We start from the raw sequence: 19280 nt of genomic DNA on the forward strand, positions 1-19280 counted from the left end.
TTATGTTGTTCACCAATATCCTCCAATCACCTGCAACTAGCCAAACGGTAATAAACACACACAACACACACACACACCACACACACACACACCAGACTCACAGTGCAAAAAATGAGTAATACACAGTGAGTGTGTGTGTGCTAGGTGGTTTTAAAGAGGGTGCGTTTGTTTTATCACACAGTTCGGCCTGGATGAATTTGACGTGAAAACTCGACTGACTGAATTGCCGCAAGAACAGGTGAGACACTTCCTGGTTCTCTCTCTCTCTGTCTCTTTTCATGTCGTCTGTCTCTCAACCTGTCTGTCTCGCTACCTGTCTTCTCTCTCTCGCTCTCTCTCCATGTCTTCTGTCCCTCAACCTGTCTGTCTCTCTCTTTCTTTTCATGTCGTCTGTCTCTCAAACTGTCTCTCTCTCTCTCTCTCTCTTTTCATGTTGTCTCTCAACCTGTCTGTCTCGCTACCCGTCTTCTCTCTCTCGCTCTCTCCCTGTCTTCTGTCTCTCAACCTGTATGTCTCTCTCTCTCTCTCTCTCTCTCTCTCTCTCTCTCTCTCTCTCTCTTTTCCTGTCATCTGTCTCTCAACCTGTCTTCTCTCTCTCTGTCTCTCTCTCTTCATGTTGTCTGTCTCTCAACCTGTCTCTCAAACTGTCTCTCTCTCTTTTCATGTTGTCTGTCTCTCAATCTGTCTGTCTCGCTCCGTCTTGCTCTCTCTTTTCTTACTCGTCTCTCTCTCCCAAACCAACATTTCACAGTTGTAGTTATCTTTAAGCACTAAGTGTCTTCCTGTTTTCCGTTTGTTTTTGTCCAGCCAATCACAGAGGAGAATTTACCAAGCAGGACGAGGAGAGAAGCGGTCGCTCCAAAAACAAAGGTGTGCACATCCAACGCACTCACACAGCACCATGGCAACAGTCTCCCTGCTGCCTCCTGTATCTGCCCAGTTCCATGTTATCTACCTGAGATCAGCGTCCTTTCCTTATCTCCTGTGATAAACATGTATTCCGGACTCAGAACATTATTCTGGATATGACACTTATGTTGTTTCCATAGTGGATTTTTAACATGAATTATAACCTTATGACAACAAACGAACCCCACTTCCATGTTTAGTTGTGTTCTAGTAGAGACTGATGCATTCCCTGAACATAGAAACTGTTGTGGCTTAAATGTATCGTACGTTGGTTAGTATAACACAACGTCACGTTAACGTAAAATTCTGCGTTCATTTTAGATGTTGAAATATTAAATGTTTGACTCACAGATGTTTCCGGCTCCCATCTTTTTTCTTCTTCCAGGCTGCCACGGTAACGAAGGAGAGCACTCCGGCTGAAATGGGGAAAAACTGCGTTCCATCCCAATAAAGAGGTCAGTCGGTCAGTCAGGGCAGTCGGTCTTGTCATCATCAGTCCCGTCATCAGTGGGGTTTGTATGTCAGTCAGTCAGTCATGTTTAGTCGTCAGTCAAGTCAGTGGGTATGTCGTCATCTCAGTCAAGTCGTCAGCAGCGTCAGTCAGTGCAGTGTGTATGTCAGTCAGTCGGTTGGTTCAGTCAGTCCTAATGTCAGTTTAGTCAGTCAGTGTGTATGTTTTGTCAGTCAGTCAGTCAGTCAGTCAGTCAGTGGTATGTTAGTCAGTGGGTATGTCAGTCAGTCGGTTAGTCAGCAGTCAGTCAGTCATCAGTGGGTTGTCAGTCGTCGGTTTGTCATCCCGTCCGTCAGTCTTTAATTTGGTCAGTCAGTCAGGGGTTAGTTCAGTCCAGTCCTAATGTCAGTCAGTCGTCAGTCAGTGGGTTGGTTGGTCAGTCAGTCAGTCATCAGTGTGTATGTCATCAGTCAGTCAGTCAGTGGGTATGTCATCAGTCAGTGGGTTTGTCAGTCAGTCAGTCAGTGGGTATGTCAGTCAGTCAGTCAGTGGGTATGTCAGTCAGTCGGTTAGTCAGTCAGTCTGTCAGTCTTAATGTTGGTCGGTCGGTCAGTCAGTCAGTGGGTATGTCAGTCAGTCCTAATGTCAGTCAGTCAGTTAGTCAGTCAGTCCTAATGTCAGTCAGTCAGTTAGTCAGTCAGTCCGTCAGTCCTAATGTCAGTCAGTCCTAAGGTCAGTCAGTCAGTCAGTCAGTCGGTCAGTCAGTGGGTCTGTCAGTCAGTCAATCAATTAGTATGTCAGTCCGTGAATCAGTCAGTCAGTGGGTCGGTCAGTCAGTCAGTCAGTCGGACAGTCAGTCAGTCAATCAAGTGAATTCAGAATTTTATGAATCGATATGGGCTCATCAATTGAAAATCAATTAAACTCTGAAAACCTTTTTTTAAACTCGTCCCGTTTGTGTGTGTGTGTGTGTCCCGTGTGTGTGTCTTGTTGTGTCTGTGTGTGTGTCTGTGTGTGTGTGTGTGTGTGTGTTTTGTTTGTGTGTGTGTGTTGTTTTTAACGTTACATGGTCTGTTTTGCCCAGGGGGCTCGGTCGTCCCGCAGGGGGCTGGAGCTGGGGGGACGGACCCCCACTTTTTACCCCCGCAGATCAGAAAGATCAACCCCGGAAAAAACCCCCCCTTCTGCACTCAGCTCACAACACACCTCCACCACAGAACCCTTTAACAACCAACCCCCACCACGACCCAGACCCCCCCACAGAAACAGAAAAAGACACCACAAAAAAGCCACAACAACAAAAAAAAAACAAAAAAACCCCCCACAGAAACAAAAAGAAAACCAACCACACGAAACACACCCCCAGAAACCTGCCACAACACATACTTCCCCCGAAAATATGGGGCCCACACAAACACACACGAAACCTGCCCCAATCCACACCACACCAAAAAAACCCCCTCACCACACACACACACAGAAACCCCCTCCAAACCCCAATTAACCACACCCCCCACACACAAAACACCCACACACACAGAAACGAAACCACACAGACCACACAAAAAAACAACACAAAAAACCCCCACCGACACAAAACACACACCCAAAAGACACACACAACCACACACACACACACACACACGGTTTCCCAAAGTTTCTCCTAAAAATTTTGAATAAATCCTCTTTTATCTTTTCTTCTTTTCCCCACCACGTCAGTTTCTCTATTTGTGAAACCCCTCACCCCTTTGGAGACCCTTCCATGACCATCGACTTTTCTCAGGGACATCGGGGTACCTTGGGGACTCAAATAGTTTTTGTGGGAAGACCCTTACCGTTTAAAAACCCCCAGCTTAAAATTTTACGGTCGTGTTTGTGTCTGTTTGCAGTGAATCAGCATGAAGGGGCCTCACACTACCTGTCACCTGGGTGCCTTTATGGGGGGTAAGAAAACCCCACACACCCACACCCACACACACACACACACACACCACCACACACACACAACACAAACCCCCCCCAAAAAACAAAAACAATCACAGTCCGGGAAAAAAAAACCTCCCACTTTTCTAAAGTTATTTTGGGCTTTTTTTTTTACTTTAAATTTTGACAGGGCGTTTTTGGGGGAAAGGGGGGGGAGGGGGGGGGGGGACTCAGGAACAGGTCTGAATTACAACACTGTGCTCAAGTTCGGTTCAGAAATCGGATCTGTAAAATTTAAAAAAAAAACGGGAGGACAATCCCAAAAAAAAAACTAGGGGGCCAAAAAAATTTTTTGAACTTTTTTGATCGGCAGCTAATCAAAATCTGCAAGAGGCCGGACTTGGCCCGCGGGCCTCGAGTTTGACACGTGTTGTAGATTTTAGTTATTGTCAACAAACCAACTAAGTGTTAGTTATCTACTTTACTTTTATAACCGGTTAAGAATAAAGACATTAGAAAGGAAACATTATGGAAAATATAGAATATCCCCACATTGGTCCTGTAAAGGAGAATCTAACAAGTGGCCCCGGATCATTTAAAACTCTGAAACACACCTGTTGTCCCAGAGTGTCTCTCTGTGTGCCCCTGGGTCCAGTTCTACATGGTGATGTGCATCGTGTACGTGCTGCTGGCGGCGTTGTGGCTGCTGCTGTCGGCGCGCTACTGGAGGGACCTGCTCCGGATCCAGTTCTGGATCGGGGGAGTCATCTTCCTGGGCATGGTGGAGAAGGCCGTGTACTACGCCGAGTTCCAGAGTATCAGATACGACGGCTTGTCAGGTAGCTGAAGGAGAAATGGGGGGGGGGGGGGGGGGGGGGGGTGAGGGAAACGCGCATAATAAGCAGCAGATGATATGTTGTGACGTGTCCTCCTGCAGTCCCGGGGGCGGTGGTGTTGCCGAGGTGCTCTCCGCGGTGAAGAGGACCCTGGCCAGGGTGCTGGTGATCATCGCCAGCCTGGGATACGGCATCGTCAAGTAAGCTGAAGGACTAAGTCTGAGTCCCATTTCAAGGGGTAAGGGGTAGGGGTGAAAACGTACCCCTATGAAATGGGACACCACTTGGTGACACCACCACACCATACTGTATGAATTGATCCAAACTTCCAAGATGCCATCTCTGTCCGTCGACTGTGTGTCACATGCATTTATATATTTATATATTTTATAGTTATTTTATGTTCACTTTGGTGGTGCAGAGGCAGATGTTCTTATCTGTGTAGTACTTAGGTCTGTTTGCAATGTGTATACACATGTATCACAATATGTGTATACACATGTATCACGTTTACATACATATACACCATGTATGCATGGTGTGTTGTATATCTGTTGCAGTTATCACCGTTTTGAATCCGACTTTGTTGCTACGGGAGAAATCCAGGACGAAATAAATCAATAAATCAATGAATCAATGAATCAATGTGTAAGAAACCGTGACGGAGCTGAGACGTCTTCCGGTCTGTCCACCAGGCCCAGACTCGGTGCGCTGCTCCACAGAGTCGTCGGAGTCGGTCTGCTTTACCTGATGTTCTCCATCGTCGAGGGGATCCTACGAGTCAACGCTGTAAGTCTCACACATAGAGTGTGTGTGGGGTGTGTGTGTGTGTGGTGTTGTGTGTGTGTGTGTGTGTGTGTGTGTGTTGTGTGTGTTGTGTGTGTGTGTGTGTGTGTGTGTGTGTGTGTGTGTGTGTGTGTGTGTAACCTGTTTCTCTCTCCAGGATCGAGGACACCAGCAGTAGGCTTTTGTGTGACATAGTGCTGGCCTCATTGACTCCTGTGTTGTCTGTGGATATCCTTTAAAACACGTGTACACCACACACACACACACACACACACACACACACACACACACACACACACACACACCACACACACACACACACACACACACACACACATACACACACACAGTAGAAAACAAAAGGAACCAAAATTAGGTCGAACTGAGCTGAAATCCAGCCTCAGACGTACCTAGTGCCCCTAGAAATCCGACAAGTCGTCTGTCTGTCGTCTGTCTGTCTTCTGTCTGTCTGTCTGTCTGTCTGTCTGTCTCGTCTGTCGTCTTCTGTCTCCTTTCTCCCTTTTTAAAAAATAAAATAAAAAATGCATTGTGCATCACTTTGTACCACTGGTATGAACACATCTTTGTCTAAAACGTTGGAAAAGCTAGAGCAGATAATGAATAAACGCTCAAAAAGCTTAAAGAAAAAACTTGCTGGATCATCTTACGATCATCAGGTCTGAGAAAGTCTTTCAGTTCATTTGACGCTCACAGGTAGACGGCTCATGGCAGGAAAAGCCCTGAAAACATGCCGCATGAAACTGAACCAGTTGGTTGCAGAGTGGATTTCGTGGGTTAAACCCCGCCCACCTGGCACACCCTGCTGAACGAAACACGCTTTTTTAAGAACAGCTGTAGCTGCTTAAAACGTTTCCCTGCCTCTCCACACTTCCTTATCTTCCTCCTCGTCGCACAATCTTTCCACATCCTGCTTTCTTGCACACTTATGTTGTCCCTCCCTTTTAACTCTTCACCCTCTCCCCCTTTACCCTCCTCCTCTTACCCATCCCTCTTTACCCTCTCCTCTTACCCTCTCCCTCTTTACCCTCTCCTTCTTCACCCTCTCCTTTACCCTCTCCCTCTTTACCCTCTCCTCTTTACTAGCTCCTGCTTCACCCCTCCGTTTCACCCCTCCGCTTACTCTCCGTCTTACCCTCTCCCGTCCTTAACCCTACCTCTCACCCTCCTTCTTCACCCTACCTCTTCACCCCTCCTCTCACCCTCTCCTCTTCACCCCTCCCTCTTCACCCTCTCCCGTCTTCATCCCTCCCCTCCCTCTTTACCCTCTCCTCTTTACCCTCGCCGTCTTCACCCTGCTCCCTCTCTTCACCCTCTCCTCTTCACCCTCTCCGTCTTTACCCTCTCCCTCTTCACCCTCTCCTCTTTCACCTATCCTCTTACAAACGCACCCTCCGTCTTCACCCCTCACGACTTACCTCGACCGCTTACCCTACCGTCTTCACCATGCATAACCTCTAACTTACCTCTCCCTTCTAACCTCAACCTCTCAACTCTCCTTCACAACACCTAACTCCCTGCTTTACCTCTCCTCTTCACCCTCTCCGTCTTCACCCCGCTCCCTGCTTACCCCTCCTCTTTACCCTCTCCCTCTTCACCCTCTCCTTCTTCACCCTCTCCCTCTTTACCCTCTCCCTCTTTACCCTCTCTCCCTCTTTACCCTCCCTCTTCACCTCTCCTTACCCTCCCTCAACCCATCTCCTTCTCCCTCTCTACCCTCTCCCTCTTACACCTCTCCCTCTTTACCCCTTTACTCCCTTCTTCGACCCTCTCCCTCTTTACCCTCTCCGTCTTTACCCTCTCCTCTTCACCTTCTCTTTACCCCTCCTTCTTCAACCTCTCTCTTAAACCCTCTCCCTCTTTACCCTCTCCTCTTCACCCTCTCCTTTACCCCTCCTTCTTCACCTCTCCTTCACCTCTCCGTTTCACCCCTTCCTTTACCCTCTCCTTCTTCACCCTCTCCTTCTTACCCTCTCCGTCTTTACCCTCTCCTTCTTAATCCTTTTCTCCCCCTCTCTTTCTTACCCTCTCCTTCTTCACCCTTCCTTTTACCCTTCCGTCTTTACCCTCTTCTTCACCTCTCTCTTTACCCTCTCTATCTTACCCTTCCTCTTTACCCTCTCCTTCTTCACCTCTACTCCCCGTCTTCACCCTACTCCTCTTTACCCTCTTCCTTCCCTTTACCCTCTCCTCTGTACCCTCTCCTTCTTTCACCCTCTCCTCTTCACCTCTCCGTCTTACCCCTCTGTCTTTACCTCTCCTTCTACCCTCTCCGTCTTCACCCTTCTACCCTCCTCTTTACCCTCTCCTTCTTCACCCTCTCCTTCTTCACCCTGTCCTTCTTTACCCTCTCCTTCTTGCACCTTCCCTGTCTTACCCTTCCCTTCTCACCCTTTCTCTTCTTTACCCCTCCTTTTCACCTCGTCCTCTTAAACCCTTCCTTCTTACACTCTCTGCTTTACCTTCATCCTCTTCACCTCTCTTCTTTACCCTCGTCCTCCTTTCTCCCTCCCTTCTTCCCTGCTGCTCCTTCTCATCCCTCCTCTCGTCACCGCTCTCCTTCTGCTACCCTCTTCTTCACTCTACTCTCCGTCCTTTACCCTCTCCTTCTCCTCCCTTCTTCAGCCCTCTCCCGTCTTCACTCCTCTCCTTCTGTCCCTCTCGTTCCTTCTTCACTCTCCTTTTTCCCTCTCAGACTTCCGTTTCTCCCTCTTCTCCTCGCCTCGCCTCTCCTCTCTTTACCTAACTCTTCTTCCCATTTTTTGCTCTCGCTCTCTGTCGTTACCTCTTTTTAGCTCCTTCTCCTAGAAATCCATTACAAGCTTATGTAATGACACTAGTGTTTGATCCTACTTACAAAACTTCAATTTGCATTCTCATTCTAGCCACTCTTCGCTGTCTTAAACTCTCCTTCTTCTTGCTGCCCCTTCTTCTTCACCTCCGCTCCTCTCACTCTTTCTCTTCCCCCCCCTTTACCTCCCGCTTCCTTTCGCTCTCGCTCTTCCTCTCGCTTCCTCTCGCTTCCTCTCGCTCTCCTTCTCGCTCTCCTTCCCGCTTCCTCTCACTCTCCTTCTGCTCCCTCTCAGTTTCCCTCTCACTCTCCTTTTGCTCCCTCTCACTCTTCCCCTTGCTCCCTCTCTCGCTCCCTTTCGCCCGCCCTCTCTTACTTAATTTTTCCCATTTTTTTGCTTTGTGCTCTTTGTATAGTTGATTTTAAGCAACAACAAAAACAACTTTCCCCCCTAAATGCTAATATCATGCAATCAACCAAAGTTATGATATGATTAATTTGAATATTCGTTTAGTGTGTGTGTGTTTATATCCATAATTAAAAAAACAATCTCAGAATTTGGACATTTCTGCAGTTTTAGAGAACCAAAACTTTTAAAAACTGTCTATAATAAAGGCCTAAAACTCTTAGTTTTGGCTGTGCAGTCACACATGATCCCAGTTAGTGTCCAGGAGCGTAGATCAGACCCAGAATCCGTTGTTCAACCTGTGGTCCGTGTTCCTTGACTGTGTCGCCACATCTTCGTGAGTCTGGCCCAGACGATGAAGCTGCTGAGGCTGCGGAGGAACGTGGTCAAGCTGTCTCTCTTCCGACACTTCACCAACACGCTCATCTTCGCCGTCATAGGTACGGAAAATACCTTTTATTGTCTTTAATCAACCCTTTCTTCTCCTGGATACAATTTATTAAATAATCACTTTTTTACATTATTGTCAATTTTCTACATTGTCACTTTTTTTTTTTACTTTGTCACTTTTTTCATTATTGTCACCTTTTTGACATTGTCACATTGTCAGTTTTCTTTACATTATTGTCACTTTTCACATTGTTGTCCCTTTTTTACATTGTGTCCCTTTTTCATATTGTCACCTTTTTTGACATTGTCAGTTTTCTTTACATTATTGTCACTTTTTACATTGTGTCCCTTTTTTATGTTATTTTCCCTTTTTACGTTATTTTCCCTTTTTTACATTGACACTTTTTTTACATTATTGAAACTTTTTTACATTGTGTCCCTTTTTTATGTTATTTTCCCTTTTTACGTTATTGTCCCTTTTTTATATTATTGTCAATTTTCTACATTATTGTCCCTTTTTTTACATTATCCATTTTTTACGTTAGTCACTTTTTTATATTGTCACTTTTTGACATTGTCACATTGTCAGTTTTCTTTACATTATTGTCCCTTTTTTACATTGTGTACCTTTTTACGTTATTTTCCCTTTTTAAGTTATTTTTCCTTATTACATTATTGTCCCTTTTTTACATTGACACTTTTTTACATTATTGCCCTTTTTTACACTATTGCCCTTTTTTACACTATTGCCCTTTTTTACATTATTGTCCCTTTTTTCCATTTGACACTTTTTTTCATTGTCACCTTTTTTGACATTGTCAGTTTTCTTTACATTATTGTCACTTTTTACATTGTGTCCCTTTTTTTACATTATTTTCCCTTTTTCCATTGTCCCTTTTTTGACATTCTCACTTTTTTACGTCATTATTATTTTTTAAAATCTTTGTCCCTTTTGTTCTTTAAATTTTCGGCACTAATATCGGCATCCCATATTTCTAAAATATGAAATCAAATTTGACCCGAGGACAACATGAGGGTTGATCGCAATTATTTCTGAGACAAGTAACTGTAGAGCAACATTAGGAACCGTTCCAGCTGCCCTCAGGGAGAAGATCCCGCGTGCCGAGATGTAAAACTAACAGACTCACGTTATCGTTTCATACCTTTGAAGCTCCGATGTGTGGTTTTTGTTTTTTCCAGCATCGGTCATCTTCATCATCTGGAGCACCAAGACCTTCAGACGGTCTACATGTCTGGCTGTAAGTACTCAAGATTTTGCAATAAATCAGCAGGATGTATAGGATATATTAGTATAGTTCAGTTTGTAAGTAAGCTCTGCTGTTAAAACCAGACTTGACTCAGAATCGAGCGTCGAGACTCGTCAAACTGTTTTCATGGATCTACTGCTTTTGAAATCTAAATGTATTCATGTCTTTCTATTTTCTTGGCATTAGAGAAACATGTGATGGTCTGCATGTCCCCTGCCCTTGCCGTAATGTGCAACCTAACGCGTGCGCTATGCCTGTGTGCCTGCACTCACGAATCAAAAAAATGGATTGATGATGGCGAAAACAAGTCCTCCCGGAGTTGTGCTTTTTGTCATTAGTTTTGCTTGAGACTTGACCTCAACTCAAAGACCTGAGATTTGACTTGGACTCAACTCAAAGTCTTGAAACTTGGACTCAACTCAAAGACTGAGATTGACTTGGACTCAACTCAAAGTCTTGAAACTTGGACTCAACTCAAAGTCTTGAAACTTGGACTCAACTCAAAGACTTGAAACTTGACTTGGACTCAACTCAAAGACTTGAAACTTGACTTGGACTCAACTCAAAGACTTGAAACTTGGACTCAACTCAAAGCTTGAAATTTGGGACTCAACTCAAAGACTTGAAACTTGACTGGACTCAACTCAAAGACTTGAAACTTGGACTCAACTCAAAGCTTGAACTTGGACTCAACTCAAAGCTTGAAACTGACTTGGACTCAACTCAAAGCTTGAAACTGGACTCAATCAAAGACTGAAACTTGGACTCAACTCAAAGACTTGAAACTTGGACTTGGACTCGAGGACTCAATCAGTCTTGAAACTTGGACTCAACTCAAAGACGAACTTGGACTCAACTCAAGCTTGAACTTGGACTCAACTCAAAGTCTTGAATGACTTGGACTCAACTCAAAGTCTTGAAACTTGACTGGACTCAACTCAAAGACTTGAAACTTGACTTGGACTCAACTCAAAGCTGAAACTTGAACTTGGACTCAACTCAAAGACTTGAAACTTGACTTGGACTCACTCAAGCTGAACTTGGACTCAACTCAAAACTGACTTGAAACTTGGACTCAACTCAAAGACTTGAAACTTGACTTGGACTCAACTCAAAGACTTGAAATTGGACTTGGACTCAACTCAAAGACTTGAAACTTGGACTCAACTCAAAGACTTGAAACTTGGACTCAACTCAAAGTCTTGAAACTTGGACTCAACTCAAAGACTTGAAACTTGGACTCAACTCAAAACTTGAAACTTGGACTCAACTCAAAGACTTGAAACTTGGACTCAACTCAAAGACTTGAAACTTGGACTCAACTCAAAATCTTGAAACTTGGACTCAACTCAAAGACTTGAAACTTGGACTCAACTCAAAGACTTGAAACTTGGACTCAACTCAAAATCTTGAAACTTGGACTCAACTCAAAGACTTGAGACTTGACTTGGACTCTGGTGGACAGACTATGCAACGCCAACACTAACAGGGACGCATCATATACAAAGGGCTTTTGTCCCCCTTCATTAGGATATTTTTATGATCAATTGTGACTCGCCTTTTCTTACACGTACGTGTTTTCCTTCCGAGTTGTTCTCCGGGAGAGATTCAGGTCGGAAGAGACAGAAACATTCATCATCTCCAGTCTTTTTTTTCTTCCTGTAAATGAAGTGTTTTCATTAAATATCTCTCTCTCTCTCTCTCTCTCTAGGACTGGAGGGAGCTGTGGATAGATGATGCGTTCTGGCGCTTCTTGTTCTCCATCATCCTATTGGTCATCATGTTCCTATGGCGACCGTCAGTCAGTAACCAGAGGTAATGGGGGGGGGATGTCGGGCTGTTGGTTTTTTACACTCGTTTCTCTCTTTAACTGTGAATTAAAGCCGGTTGATTCTCCCGGTCCGTGTGCAGGTACGCCTTCAGTCCTCTGCTGGATGAAGACAGTGAGGAAGTGGAGAAGGAGCCCATGATGAACGAGGCGTTCGGTCAGAAACCTTTCCTCCTTTCCTCCTTTCCTCCTTTCCTCCCTTTTTCCATCCTTCCTAACCTGTTGCCTCCTCTCTTCCATCCTCAGTGCTGTCCTATTCAGTTAGTTGGTTGTATCTTTAGTTGCCGGATAGATTAGTTCCTTTGATTGCTAGTTAGTGACTTTGATAGTTAGTTAGTTAGTTAGTTAGTTAGATAGATCACCTCCATATGTTCTCATGTGGCTGTTTGTTTTTGACACCTGTGTCTCCAGAGGGGATGAAAATGAGGGGAGCGAAAAACGAGAGCAACGGCACGGCCAAAGCCAACAAAGCGGTGAGTGACGGCTGTTGGGTTTCCGCTTTAGATACAGCGCAGACATTTAGCTTTTTTTTTATTTTTAACATTTATTTATTTACAATACATTATTCATTCACAAAGTAACTCAGTGTCCTTAAAGGTTGGATTTTCCTAAATTTTTTTGTATTAAGGCATTAAGATAAATTTCCAAAAGATGTTTTTTAATTCCTGTGTGTCGTCCTCGGGTCAAATTGACCCGTTTCAAATTGTTTTATATTAGAAATATTAGATTTCTTTCAACCAAATTGCCCAAAAATAACATGGATGATTCCAGACGTTGTTCAGGTGACATTAATGATTACTTTCATTGAATTTTTGAGTGTTTTATTTCATCTTATAGCATTTGAATTATTTTTTTTTAATGGTTTCAGACCAGTATCCGGACTAAACTTTGACATCTACCCATCTGAGATCCACTCAACATCCTCTGATCTGAACTATTAGTCAAACAAATTCATAATTTCTGCCTTTTTAACTAAAAACTTATGTATAATTTGATATAAATGAGGTTTGTTGACCATGAATTCCAAGAATAAGTGTAAAACCTACTATTAAACCAGCTCAGGTTTTTTTTTTTTTTAAAGCGCCAAAAGCTGGAAAAAGTGACAAATAAATCAGAAAAAGGACAAAAACATCGGAAAAGCACAACAACAACAACAACAAAAAATCAATTTTGACCTGGAAGGGCAAGTTCCCGGTTAACAAGGAAGACAACGCGGGGGTTAATCAACTTTAGCCTGGGGGTGTAAACTCATTCAAGCCACTGTAATAGTTATTTTAGGTTCTTGAAGAGGAAATAATTTATATAAGGTATAAAAAAAAAATCATCTCAACACCACTTGTTGTTTTTTCCCCAGGAGGAGGATCTGAAATGGGTCGAGGAGAACATCCCCTCGTCTATGGCAGATGTGTAAGTCAGCCCCTCGGCACTGATCGGTTACTACGAGTCCTAAAAGAATATTACTCACGTTGTGACGCTTGTCCTCCCTCTCACAGCGCCCTGCCGCCCCTGCTGGACTCTGATGAGGTCAGTCATTTAGGTTCCTTCCCGTCATTCATGCACCACGACGTCACACGCCAGCAATAAGAGAAAACTTTATAGACCCTCGGTCAGGGTCGAGCGACAGTTGTGTGCATTCCTGTCTGGAGAGCGGGAAACTGAAAACGGCAGGCATCGATTAAAAATAAGTTCTATATCAAGTATTAACAGGTGCACTGTGACTTCCTGCGTGGTTTCAGGGTCTCAAATCAAAGGCATCTCTCCTTGATCTGGGAGACAACGCGTCAAACAAACAACCACTAGAGGCACAGGCTGTGCACCAAAACACAACAAAAGACTCCAGCCAATCACAGGCCAGATGGTTGGGGGAGGGGGAGGGGTTTAGTAACAGTTTGGGTCGTTATACATGTGTGAGATTACATGTAGATCTGGATTTTGAGTGTATATCGTTACGGCGCCCCCCTGCATGCGACAGGCTGGCGAGTACACCTCACGGTTGAGTCAGTTAGGCATGACCGTCACGGAAACATGGGGGGGGGGGCATCTTGCAGAGACTCATAGTGCACCTTTAAACAAGGCTATTTTTGCTATTTTGCTCAAATGTCTGGCAGGATTTACGTAATCTCTTTAATCTGAAAATGCTGCTGATTGGAGACGAAGAAAAGCAAGATAGAAGATAGAGAAGACACTTTTGTCCTTTTAAACTACGAGACAATTTCAGCTCACGCTAAGATAAAACCCCAAGAACGAGATCTAAATGTATTTAAAAACCTTTAAAAAAAACAGAGGAAGGGAATATGCTGGGATTTGTAAAATAACTCTAGACACAGATAGATTAAGTCATGAATATTTGGAACTTTACCAAAAAGTAAAAGCAGGAATGTCTGTTGCCTCAGTTATTGGTACATAAGTAGGCATATTACCGTAAATTCCGGACTACAACGCGCACCTGATTAAAAGCCGCACGCTCTAATTTTAGAAGAAAATCAATTTTGTACTTGTAAAGGCCGCACTGGCTTTTAAGCCGCAGGTGGCCCACGTTGTAATACGAGATATTCACACAAAGATATTACACGTGAGGATTTTTTAACTTTTAATTTAATCTGTATGGTAACAATACATATTGTGAATGCTTTTTTCCGAACAGTGCCTAATTTAATTATGCGTAGGCCTACTGTACGTACCGGTAACACACAAATAACGTTGTGTATGCTTTTTTTACTGAACAGTGCACAACAACATTCCAATATCTCCTAACGACTGGTAAAAAATATATACCGGTGTACACACTGCAGCCTACCAGGAAAAGTCATTAATCGCCGTCTTGATCTTCCTCCTGTGCACTAAAACCATCAAAGTCCTCTTCTTCAGTGTCCGAAGGAACAGCCTCAGGATCTCGTCACTCACTTCAGTCTCTTCGTCGTCGCTCTCACTTGAGCGCACGCGGTCCTCTTCATCACGCAGCAGTCCAGCCTTTCGAAACCCGTTGTGATGGTGGATGTTTTGACACGGCTCCACGCATTTAGGATCCACTGGCAGACTTGAGTTAAAGATGCTCTTCGCATGCGGCCTTTTTTGGTAAAGGATTTCTCTCCGCTCGTCATCCAATCCTCCCCTCAACCGCGCAGTGCCACTTTAAATGCCCGGTTCACGCTGATGTCCAGTGGCTGCAAATACTTAGTGGTACCCCCCGGAATCACAGCTGGAATTGAGTTTGTACTCTTGATGGCAGCTTTCACTGAATCTGTGATATGGGCCCTCATGCGTCCATAACGGAGCATTGCTTTTTTTTCTGCGAAAGATCCCCCTGGTCGCTTTGCGTAGCACTCTCTCAGCCAATCCTCATTAGGCTCTCCATCATCCCAACCTTTCTTATTGACTTTCACCACGATTCTCTGGGAATTTTTCCTTTGGCATTGTCAGCCGCTTAAAAATCACCATCGGTGGAAAATTTTAGTCCGGATGCTGTACAGCTCAGAACACAAGTAAAATGCGTTCTCTCATGTCCACTGGTTTTCAGTGTGATGGACGAGTCACCTCTTTTATTAACAGTCCGAGTGAGAGGCAGGTCGAACGTCAAAGGTCTTCATCCATATTTATGATCTCATCTGGCCCGATGGAATTCTCCGCTATCTTGGTTTGAGTGAATGTGCGGAAGTTAGCAAATTTTTCCTCGTAGTCGGGAGGGAGCTGCTGACACAAGTTGTGCGTGCCCTGACGGACAGGCCTTTTCTTCTCATAAATCTAAAACACCACGATGGCCCACCTCTAAAATCTTTGATTTTCATTTCGGTGGCGATGGCTTAGCCTTTAGTCTGATCTGCACGGTGGAAAAACCGCGGCCGCCCGCTCTCTGCGTGCTAACCCAGTCTTCAAGACGTTTTCAAGTTCGGCCTATGCTATGATTCTTGAAGCTTTTGTTCGTCTTTTTGCAAAACTCAGTTCTTCACGCGGGCGTCTAACTGCACAATACGATCATTTATGCCAAGATAGTGCAGCAGTTTCGATTACCCTCTTCAACGGCCAGATGATCGCCTTTCAACTTAAAACGCTAAATGCTTTCATCGAGCGTTTTCCATGTTGAGAGGGTGAGTCTAAAAATATGATTAAAAATGTAACTGTGAAAAGTGCGCGGGGGATTTGTACAAATTTCATGGACTCTTAAACTACTCCTCAATTTTATGTCTACTTTTTCGAGCAAAAGCTTTGGCGGGATGTGGAAAAAAAAATAATGCATTAGCCGTGTAGTTAGCCGCAGTGTCTAAAGTGGTGGAAAAAGTAGGGCTTATAGTACGGATTACGTATTAAAAATTTATTTAAATTGGCAATGAATACAGAACACAACATTTTTACATATAAGTGTTTAACATTTAAGAGGAAAGAGGCTGTATGGGTTAGTACAGGATGTGCAACAGATCAGGATATATAACATGCATACATGTCTGCAGGACACACACACACACACACACACACACACACACTTATGTGTGTAATTCAGATTATAAGCAGCAGGTGGCGGCAAACATTCAGAACAGGAAGCCGCTTCTGCTACGGTTACGTCACACTGTTTATCCTCTTTTCTGTTGTCATGGCGAGCAGAGCACTGTCAAACTGTGTGTGAGTGTGTGTGTGAGTGTGTGTGAGTGTGTGAGTGTGTGAGTGTGTGTGTGAGAGAGAGAGGGGGGGGGGTTCTGCTGCAGCTATTAATAATCATGTTGAACCCATAAATACGAGAAAGCGTCTCTTATTCATCTACTGTTGAATGAAAATCCTCAGTCCACATCTCACTCGTATCGTCTTTTACATTTTTTACAGTTTTTTTTTTTTTTGCGTCCCTCCCCCGTGGACCGTGTCTCTCGGACCATTTCCCAAACGATTTACTCTTTGATCTCCGAGCTGAACCTTTTTCTAACCAAAGCGACCCAGCAGCAATCACCAGAGTGCCGTCCAATCCACTCCTTATGTAAGCCGCCGTCTGAGCGCTGAGAGACATCAGAGTCCATAGAGAGCATCACGTCCTCGCACGCCGCGGAGACGTCCTTCACGGTGCGTCTGGTGGACGGACGTGTTTCATTGGCTCGGATTAAAACAACGTTGCTTCCTTCGGGGTCTGTTCCCTGCACGGAGAGGCGTATTTAAGAGGTTGAACCCCGCTTGTTTCCCTGCCCCGGCGCTGTGAGACCACTGAGACCCTGATGAGTCTCCCTCGTTAGGACATGAAATTAAGGGGAAGTAATGTCCTCACCTCCCTACTCGCCATGTCCTCGTGGCAGATTATGCAACACACCCAATGCACAACGCACTCGTTATTTAGGAAATCCGACCCCTAACCTGCCACATTTTCTCTTCAATGACAAAAGATGTAATCCATCACGATTGAGGGAAGTTAACCCTCGTGTTGTCTTCCCGTCAAAACGCCTTTTTTCAATGTTTGTCCCTTTTTGGACGTTTTCAACACTACGTAACACTAACTTATTAACTTTAGCTTTCCAGTTATTTTTGGAATTTATGGTCAATAAACCTCATTTATAGGAAATTATACCTAATGTTTGAGTTAGAAAAGCAGAAAAAATTAGGAATTATTGAGACTAAAATTAAAGGAATGGATGTTGATGATAATCACGACTGGAAATATGTCAACTTTTACTCAACCTATTTCAACAAACACACTTCCATTGTTTACAATGCTATAAAATAGAATAAGACCCAAAATTAATGAAAGTAGAGATTTGTACTTGGCAAGAGCGTTGGAATCAATCATGTTATTTTGGGGAATTAAAAAGAACATTGATTAGGACAACATGGGACAACATGAGGACAACATGAGGGCAAACATGAGGATAACATGAGGACAACATGAAGACAACATGAAGACAACATGAAGACAACATGAGGACAACATGAAGACAACATGAGGCAACATGAGGACAATATGAAGGAAACATGAGGACAACATGAGGACAACATGACACAACATGAGGACAACATGAGGGCAACATGAGGACAATATGAAGGCAAATGAGGACAACATGAGGGCAACATGAGGACAATATGAAGGCAACATGAGGACAACATGAGGGCAACATGAAGGCAAAATGAGGACAATATGAAGACAACAAGAGGACAACATGAAGGCAACATGAGGACAACATGAGGGCAACATGAGACAACATGAGACAAACAAGAGCAACATGAAGGCAACATGAGGACAACATGAGGACAACATGAGGGGCAAACATGAAGACACAGAAGCAACTGAGGACAACATGAGGACAACATGAGGGCAACATGAGGACAACATGAGGACAACATGAGGGCAACATGAGGACAACATAGGACAACATGAGGGCAACATGGGGGACAACATGAGGATTAAAAATGATCTAACTCATTGAAATTATTATTCTTTCAACTTTAGATTCTCTCATCATATTATTCCTTCTCATCCCTCATCTTCCACATTTCATTTAGCTGAGACGGTCGGTCGCAGCGCTGCAGGCCTGTCCCCCTTTGTGGAGGCCGAGACCAGGACTTTATTTTTTTAAACACACTTTTTTTTTTTACATTGCATTTTTGTTTCCTTTTTCACATTTTTGACGGTTTTTTTTTCGCTTCGAATGACAACACGTCCAGTTCTCACCCCACCTTCGAGTGTACAACAGGCATATATATATATATATATATATATATATAATATATATATATATACATACATAATACACACAAAAAACAAGTATCTCCGCTGCTGTAATCCAAAAGTGATTTGCTTTGTTTTTCTGTTGCAGGAAACCTTGACGACAAAGTTCGAGATGTCCAAGATGGAGTAAAGCAGACGGGGGGGGGGGGACGAGCGGAGCGATTTAAAAGATGAATAATACAGATTACAGTCGGTGTACAAGGTGGATTAAAAAGGGAAGGATGGATGACTAAATGCACATGTGGGGACGGAGAGACGGCCGGCCGGGCGCGCTTGTTTTACGAGGCGGCGTCTGTGTGGGATTTAACCCCCGACTTTACGAGCTTTGTAAGCCTTGACTGTACATAACACCGGGAGTAAAATCCATCACAGCAGCACGCCGGCTCAGGTGTTACCTGTTTGTATTGAGATATATAGATATAGATATATACTGTATATATTTGTCAAAATATACTGTGTGTGTGTGTGTGTGTATACATACACACACACACATACTGTACACACACACACACATACTGTACACACACACACACACACACACACATACTGTACACACACACATACTGTACACACAGTCGTGTCTGGCTATCTTTGTGGGGACCAGTCATTGACATAATGCCTTCCCTAGCCCCTTACCCTAACCTTAACCATCAAACCTAAATGCCTAACCTTAACCCTCAACCTCACCCTAACCATAACCTAACTCTAACCCTAATCCTAAAACCAAGTCTTATTCCTCAAAAAACCCTTTAACGTTATGGCCCTTTGTCCCACAAAGCTGTCAGTCCCCATAAGTTTTACTGTATCACAGTTTTGGTCCCCACAAATGTAGCTAAACCTGGCCCACACATACACACGTACACACACACAAAACACACACACACACCACACACACACACACACACACACACACATATATACATACATACATACATAATACATACCATACATACATACATACATACATACATACACACACA

The 19280-nt window shown here is 44.0% G+C and overlaps 1 pseudogene; it reads left to right on the top strand.

Moving 5' to 3' along the window:
• LOC116704751 (transmembrane protein 87A-like) overlaps window positions 1-19280 on the top strand; it is a 27152-nt pseudogene extending 7872 nt beyond the window's left edge.

This window comes from Etheostoma spectabile, chromosome 16, assembly GCF_008692095.1.
Source record: "Etheostoma spectabile isolate EspeVRDwgs_2016 chromosome 16, UIUC_Espe_1.0, whole genome shotgun sequence".
Classification (NCBI taxonomy): Eukaryota; Metazoa; Chordata; class Actinopteri; order Perciformes; family Percidae; genus Etheostoma; species Etheostoma spectabile.